Source organism: Camelus ferus, chromosome 2 (genome assembly GCF_009834535.1).
Source record: "Camelus ferus isolate YT-003-E chromosome 2, BCGSAC_Cfer_1.0, whole genome shotgun sequence".
Classification (NCBI taxonomy): Eukaryota; Metazoa; Chordata; class Mammalia; order Artiodactyla; family Camelidae; genus Camelus; species Camelus ferus.
The window spans coordinates 34,816,903-34,843,420 of NC_045697.1; the positions used below are offsets into that span (position 1 = coordinate 34,816,903).

At 38.4% G+C, this 26,518-nt stretch overlaps 1 protein-coding gene and 1 long non-coding RNA gene across 5 annotated transcripts in view; one reads left to right on the top strand and one right to left on the bottom strand.

The window, feature by feature from the left end:
* TEC (tec protein tyrosine kinase) overlaps positions 1 to 26,518 on the bottom strand; it is a 158,532-nt gene that overhangs the window by 109,526 nt on the left and 22,488 nt on the right. The window contains exon 1 of one of the 4 annotated variants that reach the window (XM_032497065.1): positions 5,433 to 5,568. The exons of 1 other annotated variant lie outside the window; for it this stretch is intronic. The gene's annotated coding sequence lies outside the window, so the exon portion shown is untranslated. Of the gene's footprint in view, positions 1 to 5,092; positions 5,252 to 5,285; positions 5,412 to 5,432; positions 5,569 to 26,518 lie in introns of those variants that run through there. 2 more of the 4 variants (XM_032497055.1, XM_032497058.1) reach the window with 2 other exon arrangements.
* Positions 5,584 to 26,518, top strand: part of LOC116668908 — a 49,309-nt gene continuing 28,374 nt past the window's right edge. The window contains exon 1 of the long non-coding RNA XR_004326167.1: positions 5,584 to 5,716. This is a non-coding gene — a long non-coding RNA (uncharacterized LOC116668908). The remainder of the gene's footprint in view (positions 5,717 to 26,518) is intronic.

Consider the following 26,518-nt stretch of genomic DNA (forward strand, 5'->3'; position numbering starts at 1 on the left):
ACAATCAATCAATCAATCAATGGCATGTAGTTACAAAAGGAAAAAATATATATTGCTGAAATCCAAAGAGATCTGCCTCCTTTAGAAATTTATATAAAACACCAGACTAAAGAATATGAAAATTAATATATGTATATTTATGTATGACTGAAAATTTGTGCTATACACCAGAAATTGACACAACATTGAAAACTGACTATAACTCAGAACAAAATAATAATAATAAATAAAACTTACCAGACTAGACAACCTAATCAGCACACACTTCCCTCCCTCCTCCAAAACCCACTCTTCTTAGCCGTAAAAAATAAGACAGTCACAACACTACGGTAAGAAGAAATACACAAGTGTAAAATAATAATAATAAATAATGTTCTTTCCAGAATGTTTTCAGTGAGGATTATTTCCAAATAATATGAATAACAATACACTTGGGAAACCTTAAACTGAATACACTATGGCTTCAGTCTATATAGCCAAAGAGAAGTGAAAGTCTAATCAAGAATTTGATGTATTTAGATGACCAGATACAACTTGGATAATTATGACCAAATATATACATTTTTTTAAACTGCCATGTGTTCACAATTATCTGGTATTTACCAGACATGTGCTTTTCCCTAGGAGAGCTCACAATGCAGCTGAGAAGACAGAAAGAACTTCTGTTAATCACATAGAACATTAGAGAAAAACTATACTGTTTCAGAAAAAGGGAAAGAGGGGAAAAGAGGTTGCAATGGCTCCAAAGGTTCTGTTTAGAAAAGGAAAGGACGCTGGTGGAAGCACAGAGAGGAATGAGCATTGCAGGTATTCCCACTGGCAGAGCTTTCGATCATAATGGTACCAAGTGGGTTCCTGCTGAGTAAGTGTTTTCTAACCATCTTATTCTTCATTGCCATCCTTCAGAAAGCAAGTCACCACTGTACCTGCTCCACTGTAGCAATTGCCAGCACTGGTGTTTTCTGTATTTCCAATGCACAGCCTGCCACTGTGGGAGTATAGAGCTCTGCTTCTCCTGCACAGATAAGATGGTTTGGGAACAATACTCTTCCTACTTCAGTGGAAGCTGACTCTTGTCATCATTCCTCTGTGTATAAGCATAAGTCACATCGATGCCAAGCTACCGAGAGAGAAGGCTGGAAGATCTCACTGCATTAAGGGAGCCTGAGGAATGACTCTTAACCGGTTAAACAGGGTTGGGAAAGTTGTGATCATCCACGAGGAGCAGGGTAGTTCAGTCATCTCTGCTCAGCCCAGCCAGAAACAGGAACTTGGTGCACATTCCAAGAAAGGCATGAGCTTTGAAATGGGAAAAGAGGATGTTCTGCTGGTAAGGCAACTGTGTTTCAAACTGGCCTCCAGAAGGAAATAATGATAACTTCCATTGAGGACACATGGCTGTCAATGACACCAGGTCCACCTTTCAGATGAAAACATTAGACTTAGAGAAACTGAGCTTCACTGAAAGGTAAAACATTCAGAGGCAAAGGTGACAGAATGAGTCCCTCTAGACAAAGGGAATTGACCAGTAAGCCATATACTACTCAAGCCAGGGCTAAAGAGAGATTTTGCCACAAATACGTAGGTATACATATTCTGAGAACAAAAAGGACTTTTAATTTTAAATATTTAAAATATGATTAGACTCGTGAAAACCTTAGTAGAAGGAGTAGACGATAATATTGAAAAAATCCCCCCAAAAGTAGAACCAAGAAGTAAAAGATAGATATTAGCAAAGAAATGTAAGAAAATACCTAATATCCAGCCCAAAATATCTAGTATCTGAACAATAACAGTAACAGTTTCTGAAAGAGACATGACAGAAAGTAGAGAGGAAGAAGTTATCAATGAGATAACTCAAGAAAATTTCCAAAATTGAGAGAGAGATTTCCAGATAAAGAACGCAGCACAATGGATGAAACCAGACCCAGACCACAGCACAACATCATGAAAATTCCAGGATCATGGAGGGCAAGAGAAAATTCTATAAACCTCCAGAAAGAACACAGCAGGTTTGTAATATGTAGACAGGTTACAGGCAAAAATTAAGGAATCAGAACAATTCTGAATTTCTCAACAGCAAACCACAAGCTAGAAAATGGTGGAACAATGCTTCAAGGGTTCCATCCTAGAAGTCTATACTCAGACAAACTATTAATTGTCCATGGAAAACAGGTATTTTCAAGCACTTTTTGTAAAATGAATAAACAAAATATGAATAGACACAATGAACAGAAAAAAAAAGACATCCTGTGCATTAATTACCTGAAAGCTCCTTGAGGATGTGATAAATCAAAACGAGGGAGTCTACAAGATAAAGACATGTGCTAGAGGTAACAGGAGATCCAGTGCAGGAGAGAAATGATGGGGATCCCCAGAGGGATGACAACAGGAGGTCCTCAGGGTGACATCTGTGCCCCATGCAGATACGGCAATCAGTCCAGGCTAGAGCAACCCAGGAGACTCAGGGAAGCTTCTTCGAGAAAATGAAATTGACTGAATATCCTAATGCATCTGACGGAAGAAGTAGAAAACTGGCCAAGAGTTTTGGGTTGAATTAATGATGAGTATATTAAAAACTAAGCAAGTGAGCAACAAAGCAATTATTAACCAAAATTACTGTTTAGCTATTGCACAGATGGGAAAATAGGGAAGTTGTGGTTATGTTGGGGATTAGTTAGAGGGAAAAAGAGCCAGGTCATCATTTTCCATAGCGGGAAGTCGATAGATAATGCTTCAAACTGAAAAATGCAAGAAGTATCAATCACAGGCAATAAATACCAAAATAATCAGCTCAAAGAATCACAAGTGCTTGTTTCTGGAGAGGAAGAAATGTAACTTGTATTAAAAGTTTAAAACTGAAAAAAAACAAAACAAAAAACAAAACAAAAATTGGCTTCTACAACCCTCTTTTTTGTTTGGTTTTGCTTTGTTTCCCCAATAACAATTTGGGAAAATTCCACCCTTGTTTCCCCTAAACAAAAGGAAATGTCATTTTCTATATCCAGACCCCAGGGACGGTGGTCACCTGAGCTCTGCACAGTACAATGCAGTGGGAAAGTTAATAGGTATAATCCAATGCAAGGCAGGACTGGTTGAGCTAGGGCTGAGACGAAAAAGCAAGCCCAGGTGGAGGCAAGTTCGGAGGTGGAAGCAACTCCTAAGCCTCTCTCCTCTGGGGTCCCTTCCAACAAAGCTATTCTCCTGGCATAATCACATGGGACAGGGTAATTTTAGAACTGCCAGTGACCCTGGACCAATTTCACTCCTTTTTAACAGACTCCAATGCCCAATTTATGACCCCAATCCAACAAGGCAGCTGCCCCCAAAGCAGTTTATCTGGGTTCAACTTCAATTACTCCACTTTGTCTGTGTAGACTAATAAAAAGAGAGCACAGCAAAGGCTCTGAAACAAGTGACAGCACCATCGACAGGTATTTACTGAGCATCATGCACCAGGTTGAGGGTCAACAGCCCTGCCAGCTATGTAGACCAAGATTCTCCCTAGGGTGGGAACCCAGGACGGGTGGAGTAGGGTGGAAGACCAGGATCCGGAAAAGCTGGGGTGGGGAAGGGTGGCACCAACCGAGTCAACCTGGAGGAACCTGTAGGCAGAGGTGTGCTTGGATGCCCAAGGCCCAGGCTCCCAGCACTCTGTATACAGAAAGGAAGACCAGCAATTCTCCTCTAAGCAAAAAATGGCCAGACACTGCCTAAAACCCCATCAGCCACCCTGTCAAGGTCAACTTGGGAAGCAAAGGTCACCATTCTCTAAGCTCTACTATGATTTAGTAAGACATAGCCCCTGCCCTTAAGTATCTAGCTGCTAAGAAAACATGATGACTATCTTGATACAGAATAAGTAGGTAAACAGGTTGACAGTGCTAGAACATATATTAATATTCTATTTATTTCCTACTTGGGAAGACGTGAAAATTCTAGTTCAAGGACCTATGTGGGGCAAAGGTATTGCCAACTAGAGCACTGCACCAATTCGCATGTTTCCAACACTTGCCCTGTACGGTTCTACAAACCAAAATGTACACACCCTGGTGGGAAGCATCAAAATCATTAACGTAAACCATAAACACAAGGCCCTCAGCATCCTGAGCTGGCAAGAGAATACAATGATCAGACTAATTGGATTGTTAGGAAAGTACAGGTCTTTCCTAAACTATGAAAACGTACCTAAACTAAAAAAATATTTTCAAATATAAAATGAGAAAATTACACACACTTTTTTCCTTATAAATCATGACACTCCATACTACATGTGATTCTTGCCAACTGAGCTACCAGCATCACAAACTAACCTGCTGAATCCTAAACTTATTTGGTAAACCCACTGGTTTGTTGGGGTTAACTTTCCCTCTACAGATCTTCAGTGGAGAATTATCTAGATTTCTCAGAAATTTCCTAAGAGGAAAAATGGGCACTCGCTGGAAAAACACAGGGTATATGCTCAAAACAGTTAACTATTTTGGATATGTTTCAAACCCACTTAGCCACGAGCCATCCTTTTGTTCCAAAGTAACATTTAGATCTACCTTTCTAATCAAATATTCCAGTTTTCAAAGAATGGCAATAGATCAGACTGTTTACGAACCTGATACACAGCAACGTGTTATTCTTCCATGAAAACTAAACAAATCAAATCAAAAGGAAAATTCAGGATCCGCGGGAAAGCGCACACTCCCGAGTCAAGGCCTTAGCTTTTTCCAGTATATGTATTCACCGAACCCCTGTTTTCAAGACTCAAACACAACTTCCCAGATAAAAAATGTGAGGCTGGTGGGGTGAGGCACTTGGACATGTCCAACTGTGAAAAGTCTCTGTGGATTCTGCCAACTTTCAATCAACACTGCGTTGGCGCCCAGACAAGGGGAATCAGCCCCGCGACGTGGCTGGAAGTGAACCCAGTGCTGAACTTGCTGCCGGGCGGCCTGGGCCCAAGGGGAAAAGGGGCGGGTGCTCCTCGGAAGAGGCCAGCGCCGGAGCCCAGGAGGCGGAGAGGCGGCGGCCGCCGGAAGGCGCGGCTACGCCGGGACGCGCACCTGTCCCTTCCTGAACCGCAGGAGACAGGGGTCCTCACCTGGCGTGGCGCGCTCGCGCTCCTGGCGGCGCGGAGGGAAGAAAACCCTTCCTCGTTCCACGAGGGTCAGTCTCTGGGCTTGTGGAAGCCCCCTCTCGCCGCGCGCATCCCGGTCCTTGACCCTTTCCCGCCCGAAGTGGCGCAGTCCCGGAGCCGTCCCGGAGCTACCCCGGCCGGCCCGCGGCGCCCTTACCTGGTTGGAGCGCACCGGCTGCGCGGAGCCGTGGAGACGGTGAAGACTTCAGGCGCCGCCGAGTCCCGAGCCTCGAGCCTGGCGCCGCCGGCCCCGCCCCCGCACTCCCGGCCCCGCCCCGGCCCCGATCGCTCCGCCCCCGCTCACCAAGACCGGCAGCGGCTGGTTTCCACGGCGCCGCGGCGGTTCTGAGACGGGAGGCGGGAGTGGGTCGGACGCGTGTCGCGGCTCCGGCGACTCAGCCGGAGTTTCCAGGACGTCGCAGGAGCGTCCTTGGTGTTCTCCTTGGCTCTTTCCCCGGAGAGCCGCCCCGCGAGGACGCGGACACCCCCAGCCCGAGAGAACCCCTGGTAGTGCCACCTGTGGGTGACTGGGGACTCTGTCGGAATTAGGGATCGCACCTCCCCTTCCGCTGAGTGGCGGCGAGCCAGGTGGGTGATGCGGCGCGGCCGAGCGTAGCAACGAGTTTTACCAAAAGAATATGTGTTTTTACTGTCGAACCGAAAGCAACAGAGCATATCTTATACACTTACAGGGTCACGTGTCCTCACTATTACTGTAGTGACACTTTATTTACCCATTGAAGAGTAGAAAACTGCCCTTAGGTAAGACTGACTTTGTCCCAGGCGCTGTTCTAGGTACTTTATATGTATTAACATTTTTGTAGAGTTTGTTACCAGAAATCTCCATTTTACAGAGGGTGAACGTGAGGCATAGAGAAGTTAAATAACCAGCCTGTTGTCACCTGACTAGTAAACTGAAAAGCTAGGATTCAGATCCCCGTAGTCCTCCTACTAAATCTGTGCTTTAAACCACTGCTCTTCTGACTCACCAAAATTTTAAATGTCCACCACCTCCCATGCCCTGTTAAAGGCCTGGGTGGGGAATGCAAGATGAGGGCTCTGCCCTCAAGGAGCTTTTAGTCTAGTGTGAGGAGGACAGTAAGTCATCAATATGCAAGTGAAAAAAAGAAGCCAATGCACAGGTGAGAAGTGTCCTGACTAAACGTAGGAGGTTGGAATTCGGGGGGCGGGGGCAGCCGGCAACAGATCTAGGTGTCACGGAGGCTTCTCGGAGGAGGTGACAGTGGAGCTGGGAGCTGGCAGGACAGGCAGCCTGAAGATGAAGCTAAGGGAATGGCAAGTGCACTAATCATCATCATACCTCATGCTTGTTGGAGACCTGAAAACATGCCTTCCTATGTTATCTCTCTTTTGATCATACAATAACTCTGAGAAGTCTGATAAGATTCCACTTTAGAGGGGAAAAGAAATCTACCGATTAATGATTTGCTTAAAGTCACACAGTTCGTTAGCGAAAGGGAGAGGGGGAGGGACCAACCTTTCTAATGCCACATCCTCTCCCTCAGGTGAGGGCCTTGAGTATAATGACCTGTCTCAGGATGAATCTAGTAAAATTTCTCTTTTGTGATCCGGTCTCCTCCCAACCCCAGTCTCTTCTGCCTCCAGTTGACTAGTTAATATAATTTCCTCCAGTGTAGGCGTCTTTTGAGGGAGCAGAGGTCAGGAACCTTTTGAAAGGGTGCAAAAAATTGTGTGTGGGTGTGGAGAGAGAGAGAGAGAGAAAATTATAGTTATATAATTATGGTAATAAAGCTGGTTTTCTCCGAAGAAAAATGCTCACATATGATATGTGTAAGTGAGAGACCGTAGAACTTTCATCAAATTGATTGACCCAAGAAAGGTAAAAGTCACTGTCTTAAGGGGCTAACTGATATTGTGGTGAGTAAAAGAACCGATTTCCAGCACACTTTGCCTAGGCTTGCTAGATGACTCTTGGTGGCGCATATTTCCGACTTAATGGGAATGAGGCTCTCAAAGTTTATGAAGGTTAATTGAAAGGGAAGCAAATCCAGATCCTCATATAACCCCATAATAAAGTTTAAAATTAAGGGAAGAGAATGTCTTACATGGTCACTCAGTTCTCAAGAAAACGAGAGAGTACTGATCTGTCAGCGAAACATCTAGGTCAACGTAACTCTTTATCAGTGATAATTGAGGTAGTTTCCACAGCGTTATCCTGTTTCCTGAAGAAAGCATTTTTTACACTACCTATCAAGCAGTATTAGTAGGTGGTTAACACCTGTATATCATCCCCAAAGCATTTGGAGAGAACTAACATTAGTTTTCAACAGAGTGTTGTTAGAAAGAAAGAGAATGTCAGAAAGAAAAGGAGACTGTCAGAGAGCTTCAGCTACACTGATGAAAGGTGTAAAACTGAACTCAGGATGTGGCAGGCTAAAAAAAAAGTTTAATCTGTATTATTTCTTATGTGAAATCTACAATAGCTTTAATGGAAAACAGAATACACAATTTAGGCTTATGTAACTCAAACTTCAATGTTGGGCCTCTTCAAAAGAACGAATCTGGTGGTGGGCCTGGAAAGATTTCTCCCTCTTTCTCCAAGAAGAAGATTTAAAGAATGGTATTACTCCCTTCATTTTACTAAAACTGAAGTACAGAAAAAAGGGCATTTATGACTTCTTAGAGACAGGAACTCCCTTCTTGCTAGATATCCACACAGCCTGTATAAGATATGTATGTTTAGGTGAGCAATGTCAGGCTGACATAATTTTAGTTCCTTGAGAAAAGAAAATGTCTCTTTGTAACTTGCAGATAGATTCCACGTTGTGCAAAAGAAGACACACACAACGTGAAAAGTTTGTAAGTAAAGTGGTGTTTTGTATTTGGAGCATCTCCCATTCTTGTTTGTATATCTCTGGCTTCCTTTTGTAACACTATTCCTACCCAGGGACCTGGCCCATTCTAAGTAAATAATAAATGTTCAATGAATGAATGATTGCAACAATGATGCTAATAAAGCAGACTTTATCAGTCTTGTAGAGAAAGCCTATTCCTCTATGAAGATTGTTGTGGTGGTATGATATGTCTGCCTCTCTTTCTATCATGTACTGATAGTAATTGCTTCTTTGGAGCTAAATAGAAAGAAGGAAAGAGTTTTAAATGTTGGACACAAAATCAGAAATTGTACTCCTGGGAACAGTTGTTAAATAAATCATTCAAAAGAAAGAGCATCGTATACAAAGTATGTGTATAGATCATCACTCATAATAATAAATCAAATGTCCAATAATAAGGAAATGTTTAAGCAGAATATATCAGTGGTATGGAATCACAGATTGTCATTAAAAATAGTATCTGTGTTAAAAAAATAGAAATGTGGAAGAAAATTTATGAATATTAAATGAAAAAAGTAGAGCACAGTGCTTTAATATCTTATGATTACAACTAAATAAAAATTATGTGGGAATAAAATTGATGGGTTGAAAATAAGAATTATGAACAGTTATTGAGGGGGTTCTTATGTGCCAGACTGTTTTAAGTGCATTAGATTAATTCATCTAATTCTCACAACAACTGCATAAGGTACAATAGCTTTGATAGAAAACTGCATGCAGTTCTTATTTTCATGTTACAGATGAGGGAACTGAGGCAGAGGTCTAAGTAATTTGCCCAGCATCTCACAGCCAGGATGTGAATATAAAACCGTGTGACTCCAAAGTCTGCAATCTTAACCATGCAAAGCTGCCAGAGAAATAAAGTTTGAATCATGGATCATGGTTTAAAAAAAAAAAAACTTCCTTGTATAATGTTTTAATATTAACTTAAGACTAAATAAAAATGTGTTAAATTACAGTTTAAAAAAAAGGCACAGAGATAAAATCAGATTATGCTCAGAAGAAGAGACAGATAAAAAAGTAAGATGAGGAGCATATTGAGTGAAGAAAAGAAACCATCTGGGTTTGACCAATTTATGTTTTGGATTAGGATCCAAATACTGTTTCAAATGGGTTCAATATATCAACAAATTTATGGTTTATGAAGGTTGAAATTAAATGAGCTATGTCACATAGAATGTTATATTCAGTATTACTAGTATGACTGAAAGGGTATTCTGGCCTGATGGCTTTTACTTGGGGCTATTTCTTCTTCCGAATACTCTAGCCCAGAACTTTATGAAGCTGCCTCCTTGTCAACAGTGGCAATTGTGAAAACATGATTATCACTGCATTAGCAGGAAGCTGAGAAAATATTGGTAAACAATCCCAACAAGGGGGAGGGTACAGCTCAGAGGTAGAGCGCACACTTACCATGCACAAGGTCCTGGGTTCAGCCCCCAGTACCTCCATTAAATAAATAAATAAGCCTAATTACCTCCCCCTCCCCCAACAACAGCAACAAAAACAGTCCCAGTAAGTCTCCCTCTAATGGTGGGACTTATGTTCTGGTGGGAAGGTCAGTCATTTAAAAATGAATTTAGCTACAAATAATGATATGCCCTCGTGATAGGCTGAATAAAGGCCCCTTAAAGATGTTCACATCTTAAATCCCTGGAACTCTTAAATATGTTAATTTACATGGCAGATAGGACTTTGTAGATGTGATTAAGTGAAGAATCTTGAGATGAGGAGAGGATCCTGGACTATCCAGGTGAGCCCAGTATAATCATGAGAGTCTCACTAGGGAGGCAAAAGGATCAGAGTCAGAAGAAGAGATGTGATGAGAGAAGCAGATGACAGAGAGCAAGAGAGGGACTTGAAGATGCTATAACTACTGGCTTTGTAGATGAAAGAAGGGATCACAAGCCAGGGAATACAGGCAGCTTCTAGAAGATAGCAAAGGTAAGGAAACAGTTTCTCCCCTAGGGTCTCCAAAATGAACTAGCCCTGCTGACACCTGGATTCTAGCCCACTGAAACTGATTTTGGACTTCTTGGCCTCCAAAACTATAAAAGAAGACATTTGTGTTGTTGTGAGTCTATAAGTTTGTGTTAACGTGTTTCAGCAGTGATAGGAAACTAACAGAACCCTTAACAAGAGTTTATTTTGTCTTATGTGTAAGAAGTCACTGTCTGATGGGCACGATGTTCCATAGTGGCAGGGGCCCAACTCCTTCTACCTTTTCATGTAGGTGGGACCCTGGAGGGAAATATGAGTATCTCCAGGGACTCATGATGTGGGTATCAGGCCATGTAGTTACCTATGTCAGTGTTTTTCAAGTATGAGTAAAGTATAAACCTTTCTAAACAAGAGATTTCCATCATAAGTCACATGTTAGGCATTATTTATGTTTATATCATTTTATGCATATTTAAAACCAAAATAAGTTTGCAAAATAAGTTCAAACAGGACTACAAAACTAGTTATTGAGGCCACACACATCTTTAGTCCATGATGTCACTGGAAGCCACATGGGGAACAGTAACAAGATATTTTTATCCCTCCTAGCCAGTGAGGTATCATTGGAGGCCTGGTGGGGAGCTAGAACTCCCAACCTCACCCAGCAGTAATGAGACCACGTCCTCTTGATTATCAGTGGGGGCTTGGGAAACCTGAATTTCTAACCCACAATTCTTATAATAAATGTTGAAGACGGTGGCTCTGCTCCCCTTGCCAAAGAAGCCAGTTAAAAACAGAAGGCTTAAATAAAGGGCAGGATTTCATAACATGATACCCCAAATGTCCTGGTTTCAATGGAAAATAACTCTCTATGCCAAGAAACAAGAAGATCTCAAACTGAATGAGAAAAGGTAATTAATAGATGCCAACACCAAGATGTCAGAGATGTTAGAATTATGTGAGAAAGATGTTAAAGCAGCCATCACAAAACTGAGTCAGTGAGCAATTACAAACATGCTTGAAACAAATTAAAAAGCAAAAGTCTCCAAAGAAATAGAAGATAGAAAAATGAACCAAATGGAAATATTTTAGAACTGAAAATGCAATAACTAAAACTTTAAAACTCCATGGATAGGCGTCAAGCAGACTGGATAGGACAGAGGAAAAAAATTTGTGAACTTGACAGCAATAGAAGTTACTCAGTCTGAACCACAAAAACAAAAGTAAAACAAAACACTATGAGCAGTCCTGTGGGACTATAACAAAAAATCTACCATTTGTGTCATCAGCCTCAGGAGAGGAGAAAGAGGGCTGAGCCAAAAAAGTACTCCAAGAAATAATAGCAAAACATGCTCCATTGGCAAAATCTATGAACCTGCACATCAAAAACTTAAGCAAACTTCATAGAGGGTAAAGGCAAAGAAACCCACACTAAGACACATCATAGTCAAACTTCTTAAAACTAGAGACAAAGAAAAAATCTTTTAAAAATATGAGAAAACCATGACTCCTTACCTATTCAAATAACAGTGGGTTTATTATCAGAAACCATCCACAAGGAAGTGGCATGACAGTTTTTGAGTGCTGAAATAAAATGACTGTCAGCCAGCTCACAATCCTATACCCAGCAAAAATATCCTTCAAAAAATGAAGGGAAATCAAGATATTCTCAGATAAAGGAAAACTAAGATAATTTGTCATCAGCCATTCCACTCTAAAAGAATGGCTAGAGGAAGAACTCTAAACAGAAAAGAATCAGTAAAAGAAGAAATTGTGGTATATCAAGAAAGAAGAAGGTACACAGTAAGCAAGGAAATATTGATAAATCCATTACTTTCCTTCTCCTAATGCTTTTTCAAATTATAATGGAGAGTTGATGCAAAAATTGTAACATTGTCCAAGTAGTTCTAAAAGTATGCAAAGAAAATATTTAGAACAATTATAAGGGGGGGGGAGTAAAAATATGTAAAGGGAACTAAAGTTTCTGTGCTTTCCTCAAACTGGTAAAATGACACCAGTTATATTTATGTGATATAAAACCTAGAGCAACCACTAAAAAAGCTATGCAAAGAGATACACACAAAAACACTGTCTTTAAACTGAAATAGAATTCTAAAAATATCCCTCAAGTGTTCATGGAACATATACCAAGATAATCATATCCTGGGCCCTAAAACAAACCATAACAAATTTAAAATAATTGAAATCATAGAGTGTGTTTTCAGAGCACTATGAAATCAAACCAAAAATCAGTAACAGGAAGATTTTCAGCAAAACTCCCAAATATTTGGAAAATAAACCACTTACTTGTAAATAAACCGTAGATCAAAGGGGAAGTCATAAGAGAACACAAAAAAAATTCTGAATGGAATTTTTTAAAGGAACAGCATATCAAAATTTGTACACACAGCCAAATAGTGTTGAGAGAAAACTTTATGATGGTAAATGCATGTATTAGAAAAGAGGAAGTCTCAAATCAAAAATCTAAGCTCCCACTGCTCAGAACATAGAGTAAAATAAATCCAAATAGATGGAAAGAAATAAAGATAAAAGCAGAAATCAATGTAATTCAAAACAGAAAAACAATACAGAAAATCAATAGAAGAGCTGGTTCTTTGAAAGATTAATAACATTGTCAAACATTTAGCAAGATTATCAAAGATAAAAAAAAAAAGACCCAAGTTATCAGTGTCAGGAATAAACAGGGGAATATCATTAAAGACCATTTAGACATCAAAAAGGTAATAAAGGAATACTGCAAACAACTCTGAACACATAAATTTGACAATTTAGATGAAACAGACCAATTCCTTAAAAAGTACTAATTATCACAATTCATCCAATATGAAATAAATAAATGAAAAAAGCCTTATTAGTATTAAGGAACTGAAAATGTAATTTTTTTTTAAAGTCTCCAAATAGAAATCTTCAGACCCAGATAGTTTCACTGGAGAATTCTAACAAATGTTTAAAGAATGAATCTTAATTCTTCACAATCTCCTATAGAAAATAAAAGAAGAAAGGACACTTTCCAATTCATTTTATGAAGCTGGTATTACCCTATGTTAAAGCCAGGAAAAGTACGAGAAAAACAAACTACAGACTAATATCCCTAGACACAAAGTTCTTAACAAAATATTAGCAAATAGAATTCAGTAATATAGAAAAAGAATTATACACTATGACCAAGTAAGATTTATTACAGGAATGCATTGGTTCAATATCTGAAAAACAAAAACCAAGGATTTTTGCACTGTGGGAAATATTTTACAGTTCCTCAAAAAGTTAAGCATAGAATTACCATACGATCCAGCAATTCCACTTCTGGGTATGTACCCAAAAGAACTAAGAACAAATACTCAAGCAAATACTCGTCCACAAACGTTCATAGCTCCTTTATTCAACCAGCTATAAAGTGGAAACCACCCAGATGTCCAACAGCTGGTGAATGGAGAAACAAAATGTGTTACATCCATACAATGGAATATTATTATATCATTAAGGGAATGAATTACTGATATGTGCTACAACACAGGTAAACCTTGAAAACATTACACTGAGTGAAAGAAGCCAGACACAAGAGGCCACATGCTGTATTCATTTCATTTATATGAAATGTCCAGCATAGAAAAATCCATGGAAACGGAAAGTAAATTACTGGTTGCCAAGAACTGGCAATGGGGAGGAAATTTAGAACAAACTGCTAATATGTATGGGATTTCTTTTGGAAGAGATGGAAATATTGTAGAATTAGGTAGTAGTGATGGTTGTACAACATAGTGAATATAATAAAAAAAAAAAAAACACTGAAGTATATACTTTACAATGAGGAATTTTATCTTCTGTAAATACATATTTTACATATTTATATATATATAAAATATTTACATATATAGAAAATATATAGAAAAAAGTTTTGAAAGACCCTGTTACGAGGATGAAAAGACAAGCTACAGCCTGGAAATAAATATTTGCAAGCTGCATATCTGACAGAGACCAGCATTTAGACTGTATAAAGAGTTCTCACAACCAACAGTAAACAAACAATCCAATTAGAAAATGAGCAAAAGACATGAAGAGACATTTTGCCAGAGTATGTACAAATAGAAAATAAGCATGTGAAAAGGTCTTCAAGATGATTAATATTTAATAAATGCAGTTTGAGTCACAGTGAGGTATCACTATGCAACCATGAGAATGACTAAAAGAAGACAGTGACAGCATCAAATGCAGGTGAAGGTGTGGAGAAATTTGATCACTCTTAAATTGCTGGTGGAAACATAAAATAGTACAGCTGCTCAGGAAAATGGTTTGGCAGTTTCTTAAAAAATTAAATCCCTAACTATCATATGACCCAGAAATTGCACTTAGGCATTTGTCCCAGAGAAATGAAAACAAGTTCACACAAAAACCTGTACCCAAAGTTCAGAGGAGCTTTCTTCATAATATTCAAAACCTGGAAAAACCCATTGTCCTTCAATGTGTGAGTAGTTAAACTGTAGCGTATCATACCAAAGAATACTACTCAGCAATAAAAAATAAAATAAAACTACTGATACACTCAACAGCTGGGCAAATCTCCAGAGAATTACACTGAGTGGGAAAAAAAAAAAAGCCAATAAAAATGGTTACGTACTACATGACTCTATTTATACAACATTCTTGAAACAAAATTATAGAAATGGAGAACCACCTCATGGTTACTAGGTATGAATAAGGAAGTGGGGCAGAACAAAGAGGGTATAGCTATAAAAGGGGAACATGAGGGATCCTTATGGAGGTGGAAATGTTGCACGTCTTAACTGCTTCAGTATCAAGAGCCTGGCTGTGATATTGTACTATAGTTTGTTAGATGTTACCATTGGGGGAAACTAGGAAATATGAGATCTCTGTATTTTTTTCTTACAACTGCATTTGAATCTCTAATTATCTCAAAATTAAAAGTTTAATTAAAATTTTAATTAACAGCTGATAATGACAGTAGCCTACAATTTTTGAATACTTAATGCTAAGTATGGTTCTAAGCACATGATTCATTTAATCCCCCAACAATCCTGTGATACAGGTACAACCGTCATAGAATAGGTAAGTAACTTGCCCATGGTTACACAGTTAATAATTGGTGGAGCTGTGATTCAAATTCAGGAAACCTGGCTCCAGAGGCTGTGATTTTAACTACCATGCTGGTAACCAGGCAGTTTCACATACGCAGGCTTTTCAGCTTTCCTGAAAGTCTGTAGCAACCTTCCTATTCTGAGGCTCGTAGCTGCTGCCCCCTCTAGACAGAGCATTGTACATTTGTCATAGTGTCCACCACTGTTTTATTGCTCCCAGTTCACTTCATCCATTGATGTTACCCACCAGGTCCTGTAGACATTAAAGTTTCTAGACCCTGGCATACGACATTACCTTGTGCCTGCGAAATGAAAACGTCATGGAAAGGAAAAAATATATATATTAAAACTACATTAATTTAAACTTGACAAAGAAGAACCATGAGAATTAATATAAAATTTGAATTGTGTGTTATTTTTAGAGTAACTACAATCAGGCAGATTCAAATAGGTACTGTTAATATCACAACATATTTATTGATTTTTTTTTAAAAAATAAAACTTCCTATGGGCCAGTTCTGCTCATAGTATTAATTACTTAGTTCATCCCTCTTTCAAACTACATGCTGTTACTCTCCTTTCCCCACCTCACCCCACTGTTGTAGCTATCAGTGTCCCTCATGTATCCCCCTGACATTTACCTCGTCATTAGATGCACAAGGCCATCCTCAGGGAATTTGTGCCTGAGAGCTTTCTCTTACAGGAAACAAGCAAAAAATGCCAGGAGAGTGAGGATCCCCAGGGAGCTGCCACCAGCCAATGATGGATGTGGGCTGGAGGGTAAATACTCCAGATTCCTGCCCTTTAGTAAGACAACTCTGAGGCCTGTTCTAGTGCATTGAGGGCCTATTGCCTTCAGTGATAATCTGCTCACTAATACACCCTTCATTCACTTCTTTCCTTTCTTTATCTCTTTCCTTAGGAGTGCCTTTTGGAATCCCCTCCAAGCTAAACCATTTGCATTAAAATCCTTGTCTAGGTCTGGTGAGCACCCAACCTAGCCTGTCCCAGGAAAGAAAGACCAGCGTGTTGTCTTTAGAAAACATAGCCTGGGGGTAGGGATATTGCTCAGTTGGTAGAACATGTGCTGAGCATGCTTGAGGTACTTGGTTCAATTGCCTGTACCTCCACTTGAAGAAGAAAAAGGAAAAAAAAAAAAAAAAAACCAGCCTCAGTAAAGGTTGGCTGTGTTTCTAACCTATTGAAAATTATTAACCTGGTTGGTTTTAGATGGAGAGATAAGGTCTAGTTTTGAATTGAGAATGGAAAAAGTGAAAGCAGAAACATCTGAAATCCCAATTCATATTCCTTCCTTCTCACCTCTGAATTCGTCCAACTCTGAATTTCCAGTAACTTTACACTAATGAATTTTCTCTCTACCCTGATGGTCCAGTTAACTCCTCCAAGGGCAACTGTTATGGACTGAATTGTAACACACACACACACACACACACACACACACACACCCCCTCATCTCTGCAAAATTCATAGTTTTAAGACCTAATCCCAATGTGATTGTATTTGAGTTAGGGCCTTTAAGGAAATAATGAAGATTAAATGAGGTCATAAGGGTGGGACCCTAATCCAGTAGGACTAATGTCCATATAAAAAGAGGAAGAGACACCAGGAATACCTGTGCACAGAAAAAAGGCCAGGTGAGGACACAGCCAGAAGATGGCCTTGTGCCAGCCAAGGAGAGAGAACTCGAGAGAAACCAGACCTGCCAACACCTTGATCTTAGACTTCCAGGCTCCAACACTCTGAGAAAATAAATTTCTGTTGTTTAAGCCTCCCAGTCTGAGATTTTTTATGAAAATCCAGGCAAACTAATACAGCAACCCTGGACAAATGGTGGACAATATCTGATGTATATATTAATTTTTCCACCTCCAGTCTTTTGAGCAGACAATCCTGGAAAATGCTTACTATGCTGCTCAGAGGGTTTTGTCCAAATCAAAGCCCTGTTGCCCAAAGCGTTGACCTGCAAAACCCACCCTCATATTGGCTTTTCCTCCTTCTCTGCTTTACTCTCCCCATTGTCTGGGGTACCCCTGTTTCCGACAGTCACTCTCAGTATACTGCTTACATAAAAATGCTGATCGCAGCTCTGTTTTGGTGGGAACCCAAGCTGAGACAGGGCCTGCCCCAGACTCAAATTAGATCTAGTTCTTGGAATGGCAGCTCTCAGGACCCCATTTGTGTGCTGCACTCAGGGTGGGCATTGGTAGCTCCTCCAAGAAAACTCAAGAGATGCACAAAGCAAAGATCTACTTTGTTCACCACTGTCTTGCCCACCGGAGTGCCAGCAATTAGCACCTACAGAAGAAACCACGGGAATGAAATCAACACCCATCCAAGGACCAAGTATGGGCCTCTTCCCAAAGCAGTTGGGACAGTGGAAGCCTGTGATTCTTGTATGATTCCATGGAGGGGAGAAAAAAAGATTGACTAGTAACTGAGATTTGATTTCCTGCCAGGCGAACAGATGAGGGCTCAATGCTGATAACATTTGGTTTAGAAAAATAAAGACTACGATGTATGTTACAACCTGGTGTTAGGGACTTATGAATAGCTGCAACTGCTTGTATAAGAAACTAAAATCAGGGGCCAAATAAAGATGGTGGGCTAGGAGGTCGTGGAGCTCACCTCCTCTCACAACTATATCAAAAATACATCAACGTGTAGAATAATTCTCACAGAATACCACATGAACACTGGCGGAAGATCTCATAAAACCAAAATTGCATGAAAGATCACCATATAACCAGGTAGGACAAAAGAGAAAAAAAATAGGAATTGGGCAGTACCTGCACCCCTAGGAAGGAGCTGTGAAAACTGTGTGTCCACTTACACTGGGAAGCCCTTCACTGGTGGGGAGCTCAGCCAGGACAGAAAGGGAGCTTCAAAGGCTGAGAGGAGAGCGCAGCAGCCGGTTTGCCACAGGAAAGACAGTCACTTCAGCAGGTGGTGTTGGGAAAGCTGGATAGCTGCATGTAAATCAATGAAATTAGAACACTCCCTCACACCATACTCAAAAATAAACTCAATATGGCTTAAAGACTTAAATATAAGACATGACACCATAAAACTCCCAAAGAGAACCTAGGCAAAACATTCTCTGATATAAATTTTAGCAATGTTCTCCTACAACAGTCTAAACAGGCAATAAAAATAAAAGCAAAAATAAACAAATGGGACCTAATTAAACTTACAAGCTTTTGCACAGCAAAGGAAACCATAAACAAAACAAAGAGACAACCTATGGAATGTGAGAAAATTTTTGTGAATGATGTGACCAATAAGGGCTTAAATTCCAAAATATATAAACTGTTCATACAACTCAATAACAAAATAACCCAAATAACTGAATCAAAAAATTGACAGATCTAAACAGGTATTACTCCAAAGAAGACATACAGATGGCCAATAGGCACATGAAAAGATGCTCAACATTGCTGATTATTAGAGAAATGCAAATCAAAACTACAGTAAGGTACAAACACACTAGTTAGAGTGGCCGTCATTTAAAAGTCTACAAATAACAAATGCTGGAGAGGGTGTGGAGAAAAGGGAACCCTCCTATGCTGTTGGTGGGAATGTATATTGGTGCAGCCACTATGGAAAACAGTATGGAGATTCCTTAAATAACTAAAACTAGACTTACCATATAATCCAGCAATCCCACTCCAGGGCATATATCCCAAAGAAAACTATAATCTGAAAAGATACACGCACCCCAATGTTCATAGCAGCACTGTTAAAATATCCAAGACATGAAAACAATCTAAATGTTCATCAACAGATGAACAGATAAAGAAGATTTGGTATATATACACAATGGAATACTACTGAGTCATAAAAAAGAATGAAATAATGCCATTTACAGCAACATAGATGGACCTAGATATTATCATACTAAGTAAGTCAGAAAGAGAAAGATAAATACCATATATCACTTATATGTGAAATCTAAAATATGACACAAATGAACTAATTTACAGAACAGCAACAGATTCACAGACCAAGGGGAAAAAAGCTTATGGTTACCAAAGGGGAAAGTGGGCCGGGGAGGGATAAATTAGGAGTTTGGGATTAAGAGATACAAACTGCTATATATGAAATAGGTAAACAACAAGGCCCTACTGTATAGCCCAGGGAACTATATTCAATATCCTGTAAAAAACCACAATGGAAAAGAATTAAAAAAACAAAAACAAAAACCCTGAAATCAAGGCATGTTCCACATCATCTCCCAGAGGTCACCACTCAGAGGTGCTCAGCCAAATTAATCCCAAATTAAGGAGATTGTATACTACATGTATTTGTAAAATGGAAGAAACATTTTTGCCTTTTCTGTTCCCTTTTCCCCCAGGAATAATTTAAATCAAAAGAAATAAAGACGTTATAAGGAACTCCCTTTTCCTGTGCTTGTTTTTCTAACATTGCATGTTATTTCATAACATTGAAAACACAATATGATGACCAAAAACAAGCTAGGCTTCTTTAATTCAACTTATTCTTGGCTTCTAAACAATGATGGGAACAAAGCCCATTAGAAAATATGACCTCTGGACGCGTTGTCATTAGGGAGTCTGCTAGAACTGATGGCAGTCCTTATGGTCTTTCAAGAGGTAAAAATTAACATCTTTCTCTTTTTGAAAAGAAATTTCTTCCCCTTTTTCTAATGCTGAGTTTCTCCATTTTGAAGTTTTCAGATCTGTACTAGAAATTGCCCTCTGTGAGATTTCTTCTTAATTATCTGCAAGATTTCATGAAATTAGCACCTGCTATATACCTTCACCTTGCACCTAGCTGAGTGACTCCTCAAATTGCCAAGTGGCTGTAAATAATAAATTTCTCTTTGTAGAAGAAGGTGGTTAATGAATTCAATTCTATTTGCAAAATTGCCTTCATTCTCAAGCTGTTTTTCTACTCTTTATAGTTTCCTGCATCGTTAACTTTAACAGGAAAAAAAAAGTGTAGAACTCTTGTATTCTGTTTGAACAGAAAGTTCTCAATCATCCTTCTATAATAATGCAACTCCGGTCCTTAGGGGCTAATAGAAACTTTCAAAAGGACAGCTTAGTGTATTATATAAACTCTTTTTATGGGCACTTTGATTAAGTGTCGGTAGCAACAGAGACAGAGCGCCTGCTGCAGGTGTAGATAGAGAAGAAATAGTGTGGGACAGAAAAGTTAACTTCTGTCCTTCCTTAAATGGCCTGAAGTTAGCTACCACCAGATATGATGGAGAAAATGAACCCTGTGCTGTATTTACTATGAAACAGAAAAGTTGAGGATTCACAATAAAAGCCAGAAAATAATATTATAATATACACATACCAATGGTTTTATTCAAAGAATCTTAACTAAACAGTCACCTTGATGTATAACACAAACTTCAGTTGCCATATTTACATATCCACAGACCTACCTGTACTAATAGATTTTTAAATTTACTCACCCGCCCCCACTTAAATAAATCTACTTAATAAGGAAACTTAAGGAAACCGAAAGTGCAAAGATCTATTATTTCCTCCCTCTGCCTCATCCGCCCTCAGCACCGGACTGAGCCCCAGCACCTAGCACGGAACTTCCAACACAACCCCCTGCCGTTGGCCATCAGATAAATTCTCCTCACTCTCCTGAGGCAGAGCTCTCTCTAGTGGTCCCAGGTGTCACTCCCAGCATGCTGTGGGAGCGGAGTGCGGGGATGGCAGGAGCTCTTCCAGGCAGTGTCTATCCAGGGCAGCACCCTCCGGTCAAAATATAATATGGTCCTCAAGTGCAGGCCACACTTGTTGTCAAAAATGTTTTAATAGCCACATTGAGAAAAGTAGAAAGAAACAAGCCAAATTAATGTCTTATTTTACCCGATTTATTCAAAATAGGACCTTTTCAACATGTGATCCATACAAAAAAATTATTAGTGAGACACTTTACAGTCTTCTTTTTTCCCTACTGTGCTTTGAAAATTGGATATGTGCTTTACACTTACACCACATCTCAGTTTGGATTAGCCACCTTCAAGTATCTGATAGCTGTTTGTGCCCAGTAGCCCCGTATTGTACAGCGTGGATCCAGACATACTGTGGTAGTACATTCACAGAGGAGCAGGCAGGGAAAATGGCCCTGCTTTAAATGCCCCTGGTATCACACCTTGGGAAGCACTGCCAGTGGAGTTTCCACAGCCTGAGTTCATGATACTAAGAGATCCCTAGTTATCTTATACTGAATGCAATTCCTTAGTTAATGTCTCCTCAGAGATGTTTCAGGGACTTCGAGACTAGGGGTTGATCATCCCATGTTAAAATGACTCCTTCAAACTGAAACAGACCCATCAGGGTTCACTTTAGTCTGAACTGCTTCTCCTTTGGGCCATTGCTCAATCTATACGAATATTTTGGACCAGTGGCTGAGGAGCACCTGGTTAGATAGTAGGTTTTATTTTTCCCCTTTCTCTAGGCAATTTCTGTGCTTTTATAATTGAAGCTTTCAAAGCTGTTGTCAGTGAGCTGTCTCTGTAGTGCTTCTACTGCACTCAAGTACTATTTTATTTCAGGCCATGTGCATAGTCAACATGGAGTGTGAAAAAGACTGTATAAAGCACAGAGCCATTTTAAAAAATTATCCTCACTACATGTAAAAATAGCCTGCATTCTGTCATCTTGAGGGAGTGATGCTCTAGAGACTAGATAAGTGCTCAACTCTGTTTCCATTTGCAATACAGGTCTGGCCTAAATATGCCAGTTCTATTTTTTTTTCTGGTGTTTTTTAAAATAATTGAAACAATATTTAAATATAAAAAATAACTAATTTTGAATTTTGGGCCACTGGCCAATGGATCATAAAGTTGTAGAATTACATACCTTTGTACAGGGTGAAAGGATTAGAGGCCCTCCAGGCAAAACCTCTCATATTGTAGATGAAGACGGTTTTTTTAAAAAATGTCTAAAAGTCTCGCTGGGTTTTAATCCAAAGACTTTCAAACATCAAGGTATTTTAAATCATTTATATTCTTAAGAAATAATCGTAATTTTTTAAATCATAAAATTTATGTAATAATCATATATTAGAATTTTCCCATATGCTAAGAAGTTTGGTAGATAAAAACAAATTATTGTATCTCAGCTTATATTTATCCTAGTATATTATGACACATTATGATAGAAGTTTCCATAATTTGTAATGCTTTTAATGAACAACTAATAGTTTAGCTAACATATTATTGTTACTTATAATATATAAAGATACTTTTCCTCTGTGGTTAACCACAGTGATAACATTGGCTAAATAACAAACTAAAACTTTAGCCAGAGACATAAGAAATATTATAATAATATAGCAGAAGGTATTTAATGACAGAAGGAAGACTTCCTGAGCAAGAAAGTTATCGAAGCACTAGAATGGCTTACCACAGGAGAGTGGGGTCATTATCTATAAATGTAGGTTATTTCTCCATTATTCGAGGTCTGTGGAAGGAAATGTACCTGCAAGCAATGAAAAACATTTCTCTTTGTTTTGGTAATTTCATTCTTTTTCTTATTTGTGAAAGTAATCACAAGCATTTTAGAAAACATGGAGATAAAATCTCACCCATGCAGAGAGGGATGTATTAGAGGGTGGGGATTAACAGACACACATTACTATATATAAAATAGATGAACAACAAGGACCTACTGTATAGCACAGGGAACTATATTCAGTTTCTTATAATAACATATAATGGAAAAGAATCTGAAAAGAAAAAATAAATATGTATGTATATGTATAACTGAATCACTTTGCTGTACCCCTGAAAGTAACATTGTAAATCAACTACACTTATATTAAAAATTTTTTTTAAACAAACCTCACTCATAATCCCACTGCTCTAAATGTAACCCAGATTAGCAATTTAGTATTCCTCATCCCTGTGTTATTTTCTGTACAGACATTTTCATTTTATATAGCTTTAATCAGATATAAATATATTTTCCTATTACTTTAACTTATTATAATATAACCATTTTTCATATAAAACATAATATTCAAAAGACATGTGATGGGATAATTCTATGAGGTATTATTAGTCCATGTATTTTATTCCCTGAATTGATAACCATCTCTCCCCTTTGGGCTGCAAGACAAGAGGCCACCATCCTGTTAGGGTCAGGAAAGAGGTCAGTAATTGGTGTGGGAATAAAGACACTGACTTCTAGCCTTCTAAGTTCAAAAGGAATGTCCAGATATAAGGCCGTTAAACGAAATTTTTTTAAAGCAAATGCATGCAGAGAAGCCATTTCCTTCCACATCACCAAAATCCAAGATGAAATACTCATCAAATCTGGGGAGGGTGGGGAAGAAGAAATGAAGGAGAACACATAGGGTTTAGAAGTTAGTCAGTGCTAATGGATCAGTATTCCGCTGAATATTGATAAACATTATCAAGCTTGACATGTATTATCTATAGGGTAGGGCCAACAAATTTAAAATCTTATCTGTAAGGAAGTTAAAAAAAATTAAAATGCTTTTAAGCGTATAAATTATATAAACTTTATTAAGAGACATTTTGCAGTAAATATCAAGGGCCCTAAAATTTTTTATACCATTTGATCCAGCAAGGACTATATGCCAAAGACATATTATGGACATGTGTAAAAAGTTAATGATTTTCATCAATGTTAAAATTCATAACATGAAGAATTAGAAATGGTTCGGTTCATTTCTCTTTAAGTACACTATGACCCAACTTTGTGATAATATACATAAATATAAGGATATTTTAGCTATAATGATATTTTAGAAGTCTATTTAGTACTATAGTAAAATGTTATGCCCAAAAAAATTCAGTGAAAAATAAACTTATAAAACAGATGGACTTTATGATTTCATCTTTGGTTAAAATGTATGGATATATGCCTAGAAAAATGACAAATTATATTCTAAAAAATAATTATTACTTCTGAGTTGTATGCTTTTAGATTTTTATATTCTTTATTTTTCTATATTTTAAAATATTTTCTATAATTAGTATATATTCTATGATCAAGCTTTGAAGCTTATTATTTTTTAAAAAAACTGTCCTTGTTAACAATTTTACTGAATTTAAAGTAATGATTTTTTTTTAAATCTATTTCCATAAATAGTGGCCAACACTTTCAAATCTCCAACTCCCAAATTCATCCCTTCCCATCCCCTCTTCCCGGCAACCATGAGATTGTTTACTATGTGAGTCTGTTTCTGTTTTGTAGATGAGCTCATAGTGTCCTTTTTTTTTTCAGATTCCACATATAAATGATATCATACGGTATTTTTGTTTCTCTTTCTGGCTTACTTAGAATGATGATCTCTAGGTCCATTTCTGTTGCTGCAAATAGCATTATTTTATTCTTTTTTATGGCTGAGTAGTCTTCCATTGTATAAATATACCACAACTTCTTTATCTAGTCAACTGTCAATGGACATTTAGGTTGCTTCCATGTTTTGGCTATTGTATATAGTGCTGCTGTGAACATTGAGGTGCATGTATCTTTTCAAATTAGAGTTCCCTCCAGATATATACCCAGGAATGAGATTGCTGGATCATATCATAGGTCTATTTTTAGTTTTCTTTGGAATCTCCATACTGTTTTCCATAATGGCTGCATCAAACTACATTCCTACCAGCAGTGTAGGAGGTTTCCCTTTTCTCCACACCCTCTCCAGCATTTATTGCAGACTTCTGAATGATGGCCATTCTGACTGATGTGAGGTGATACCTCATTGTAGTGTTGATTTGCGTTTCTGTGATAATTAGTGACATTAAGCATTTTCTTCAGGTGCCTGTTGGCCATTTGTATGTCTTCACTGGAGAATTGCTTCTTTAACTCTTCTGCCCATTTTTAGATTGGGTTGTTAGTAATGATTTTTAACAGAGATAAAGATTCAATAGCTTAAGGGAAAAAAAAAAAAAACGGTCCTTAATACAGGCTTGAGAAATTGCCATGAAAGATGAAGAAAGCCTTTTATGTAAACATAAAAGAAAGCATTAAAAGGAAGTGATCACTTGAAACAGTTTTCTCTCTGCCCCATCTCTCTGACAGATAAGCCCTCTATCTATGAGAATCCATGAAGTTGGGGTGTAATTTTTAGTATTAGTAATGACTAATAAGTGGTTCTTTAATTTTGCTTTGGAAGAGTTTGCGCAATAAGGGAAATTCACCAAGGATTTTAAAGCTTGGATTCGTTCATCTAGCAGTCTTAGAGGGAAAGTAACTTTTCTAGTTCTCACAGTCATTAAAAAAAAGAAGCTGTGCTACCTTTTTTCTTCCTGGTGGAAGGACAGTAGGTATTATATCCACTTTGTGTGCATCCTAGTTTTCAGACATTCAGCAAGGCAGAGTTGGGTGTGAGCTTTTTCATATGGGTGTGAAAAATAGCTACCCATCCAATCCTTCCTGGAAAGAAATATCTTAACAAATGGCAGAGCATTAGGCACCAGGTGTTAAAAAACCCCAGCTATCATCCACAGAACCAGCAGGATGTTATGAGAAATATCCTGGCAGCTCCTATCCAGTAATGTGACTCAAGATTTAATATTTCTTTTCTACTTTTTAAAGAGTAGCATATACCAGATTGTTAATACTTCCCATTAAGAATAATGTGGATGATGATAATTGCTAAGGAATTAGGCCATCTTCCTGGTTTAACCCCTGCCCTCCCCAAAACAAAACAAAACAAAAACTGGTATTCAAACTGTGAGCTGGTGAGAATCTCTGTCATAGCCCAAGGAATGCATTGCCTAAAGTGCAGCATCTTATGGGCAGTCTTAAGATTTCCAGCTATGTCCAAGCTCCAAGAATTTGTCTGTTTTTTCTGCTTCCATAGGCATAGTAGGGATATAGAACCAGGGAATGTTTAGCCCAGAGAACTAGGTCTCATCCAGGGATATAAATGCTTGTACATTAATTCTAAGTAATGCTGATTCTCTGGTCTTCAAGACACCAAACAAATGAAACTATACTGTTAGTAAATTTTAGCTACATTAGATCTAAAATGTGTATTCAGAGTACTATAAAGAAAGTGACCAAGTTACAGGTGGGAGAACAAGGAAGGAGAGAACAAAGGATTAAAATACATAATAAATAAAGAACTCTTTTCAATGAACAAGAAAATGATAAGCAATGAAATAAACATGGGCAAAAGATATAAACAGGCATATTACAGGGAAAGAAAACTCAACAGCAAAAACATGAAAATAATCTTTGCCTAATACTAATTAAGAAATTAAAATTTAAGCAATAAGAAGATAATAGTTCACATACTTCTAATTGGAAACAAAGTAGAAATGATACAGGAAAAAAATAGGGCATGAGAAGATGGCCTTGTCCCAGGTCTCAGGTAAGTGCCTGGGACATGTCCTGCTGAGTGAGGGTCCTTGGCTTCACACAGGAAAGATTTCGAGAGTAAGCCATAGTACAGTAAAAGTAGACTTATTC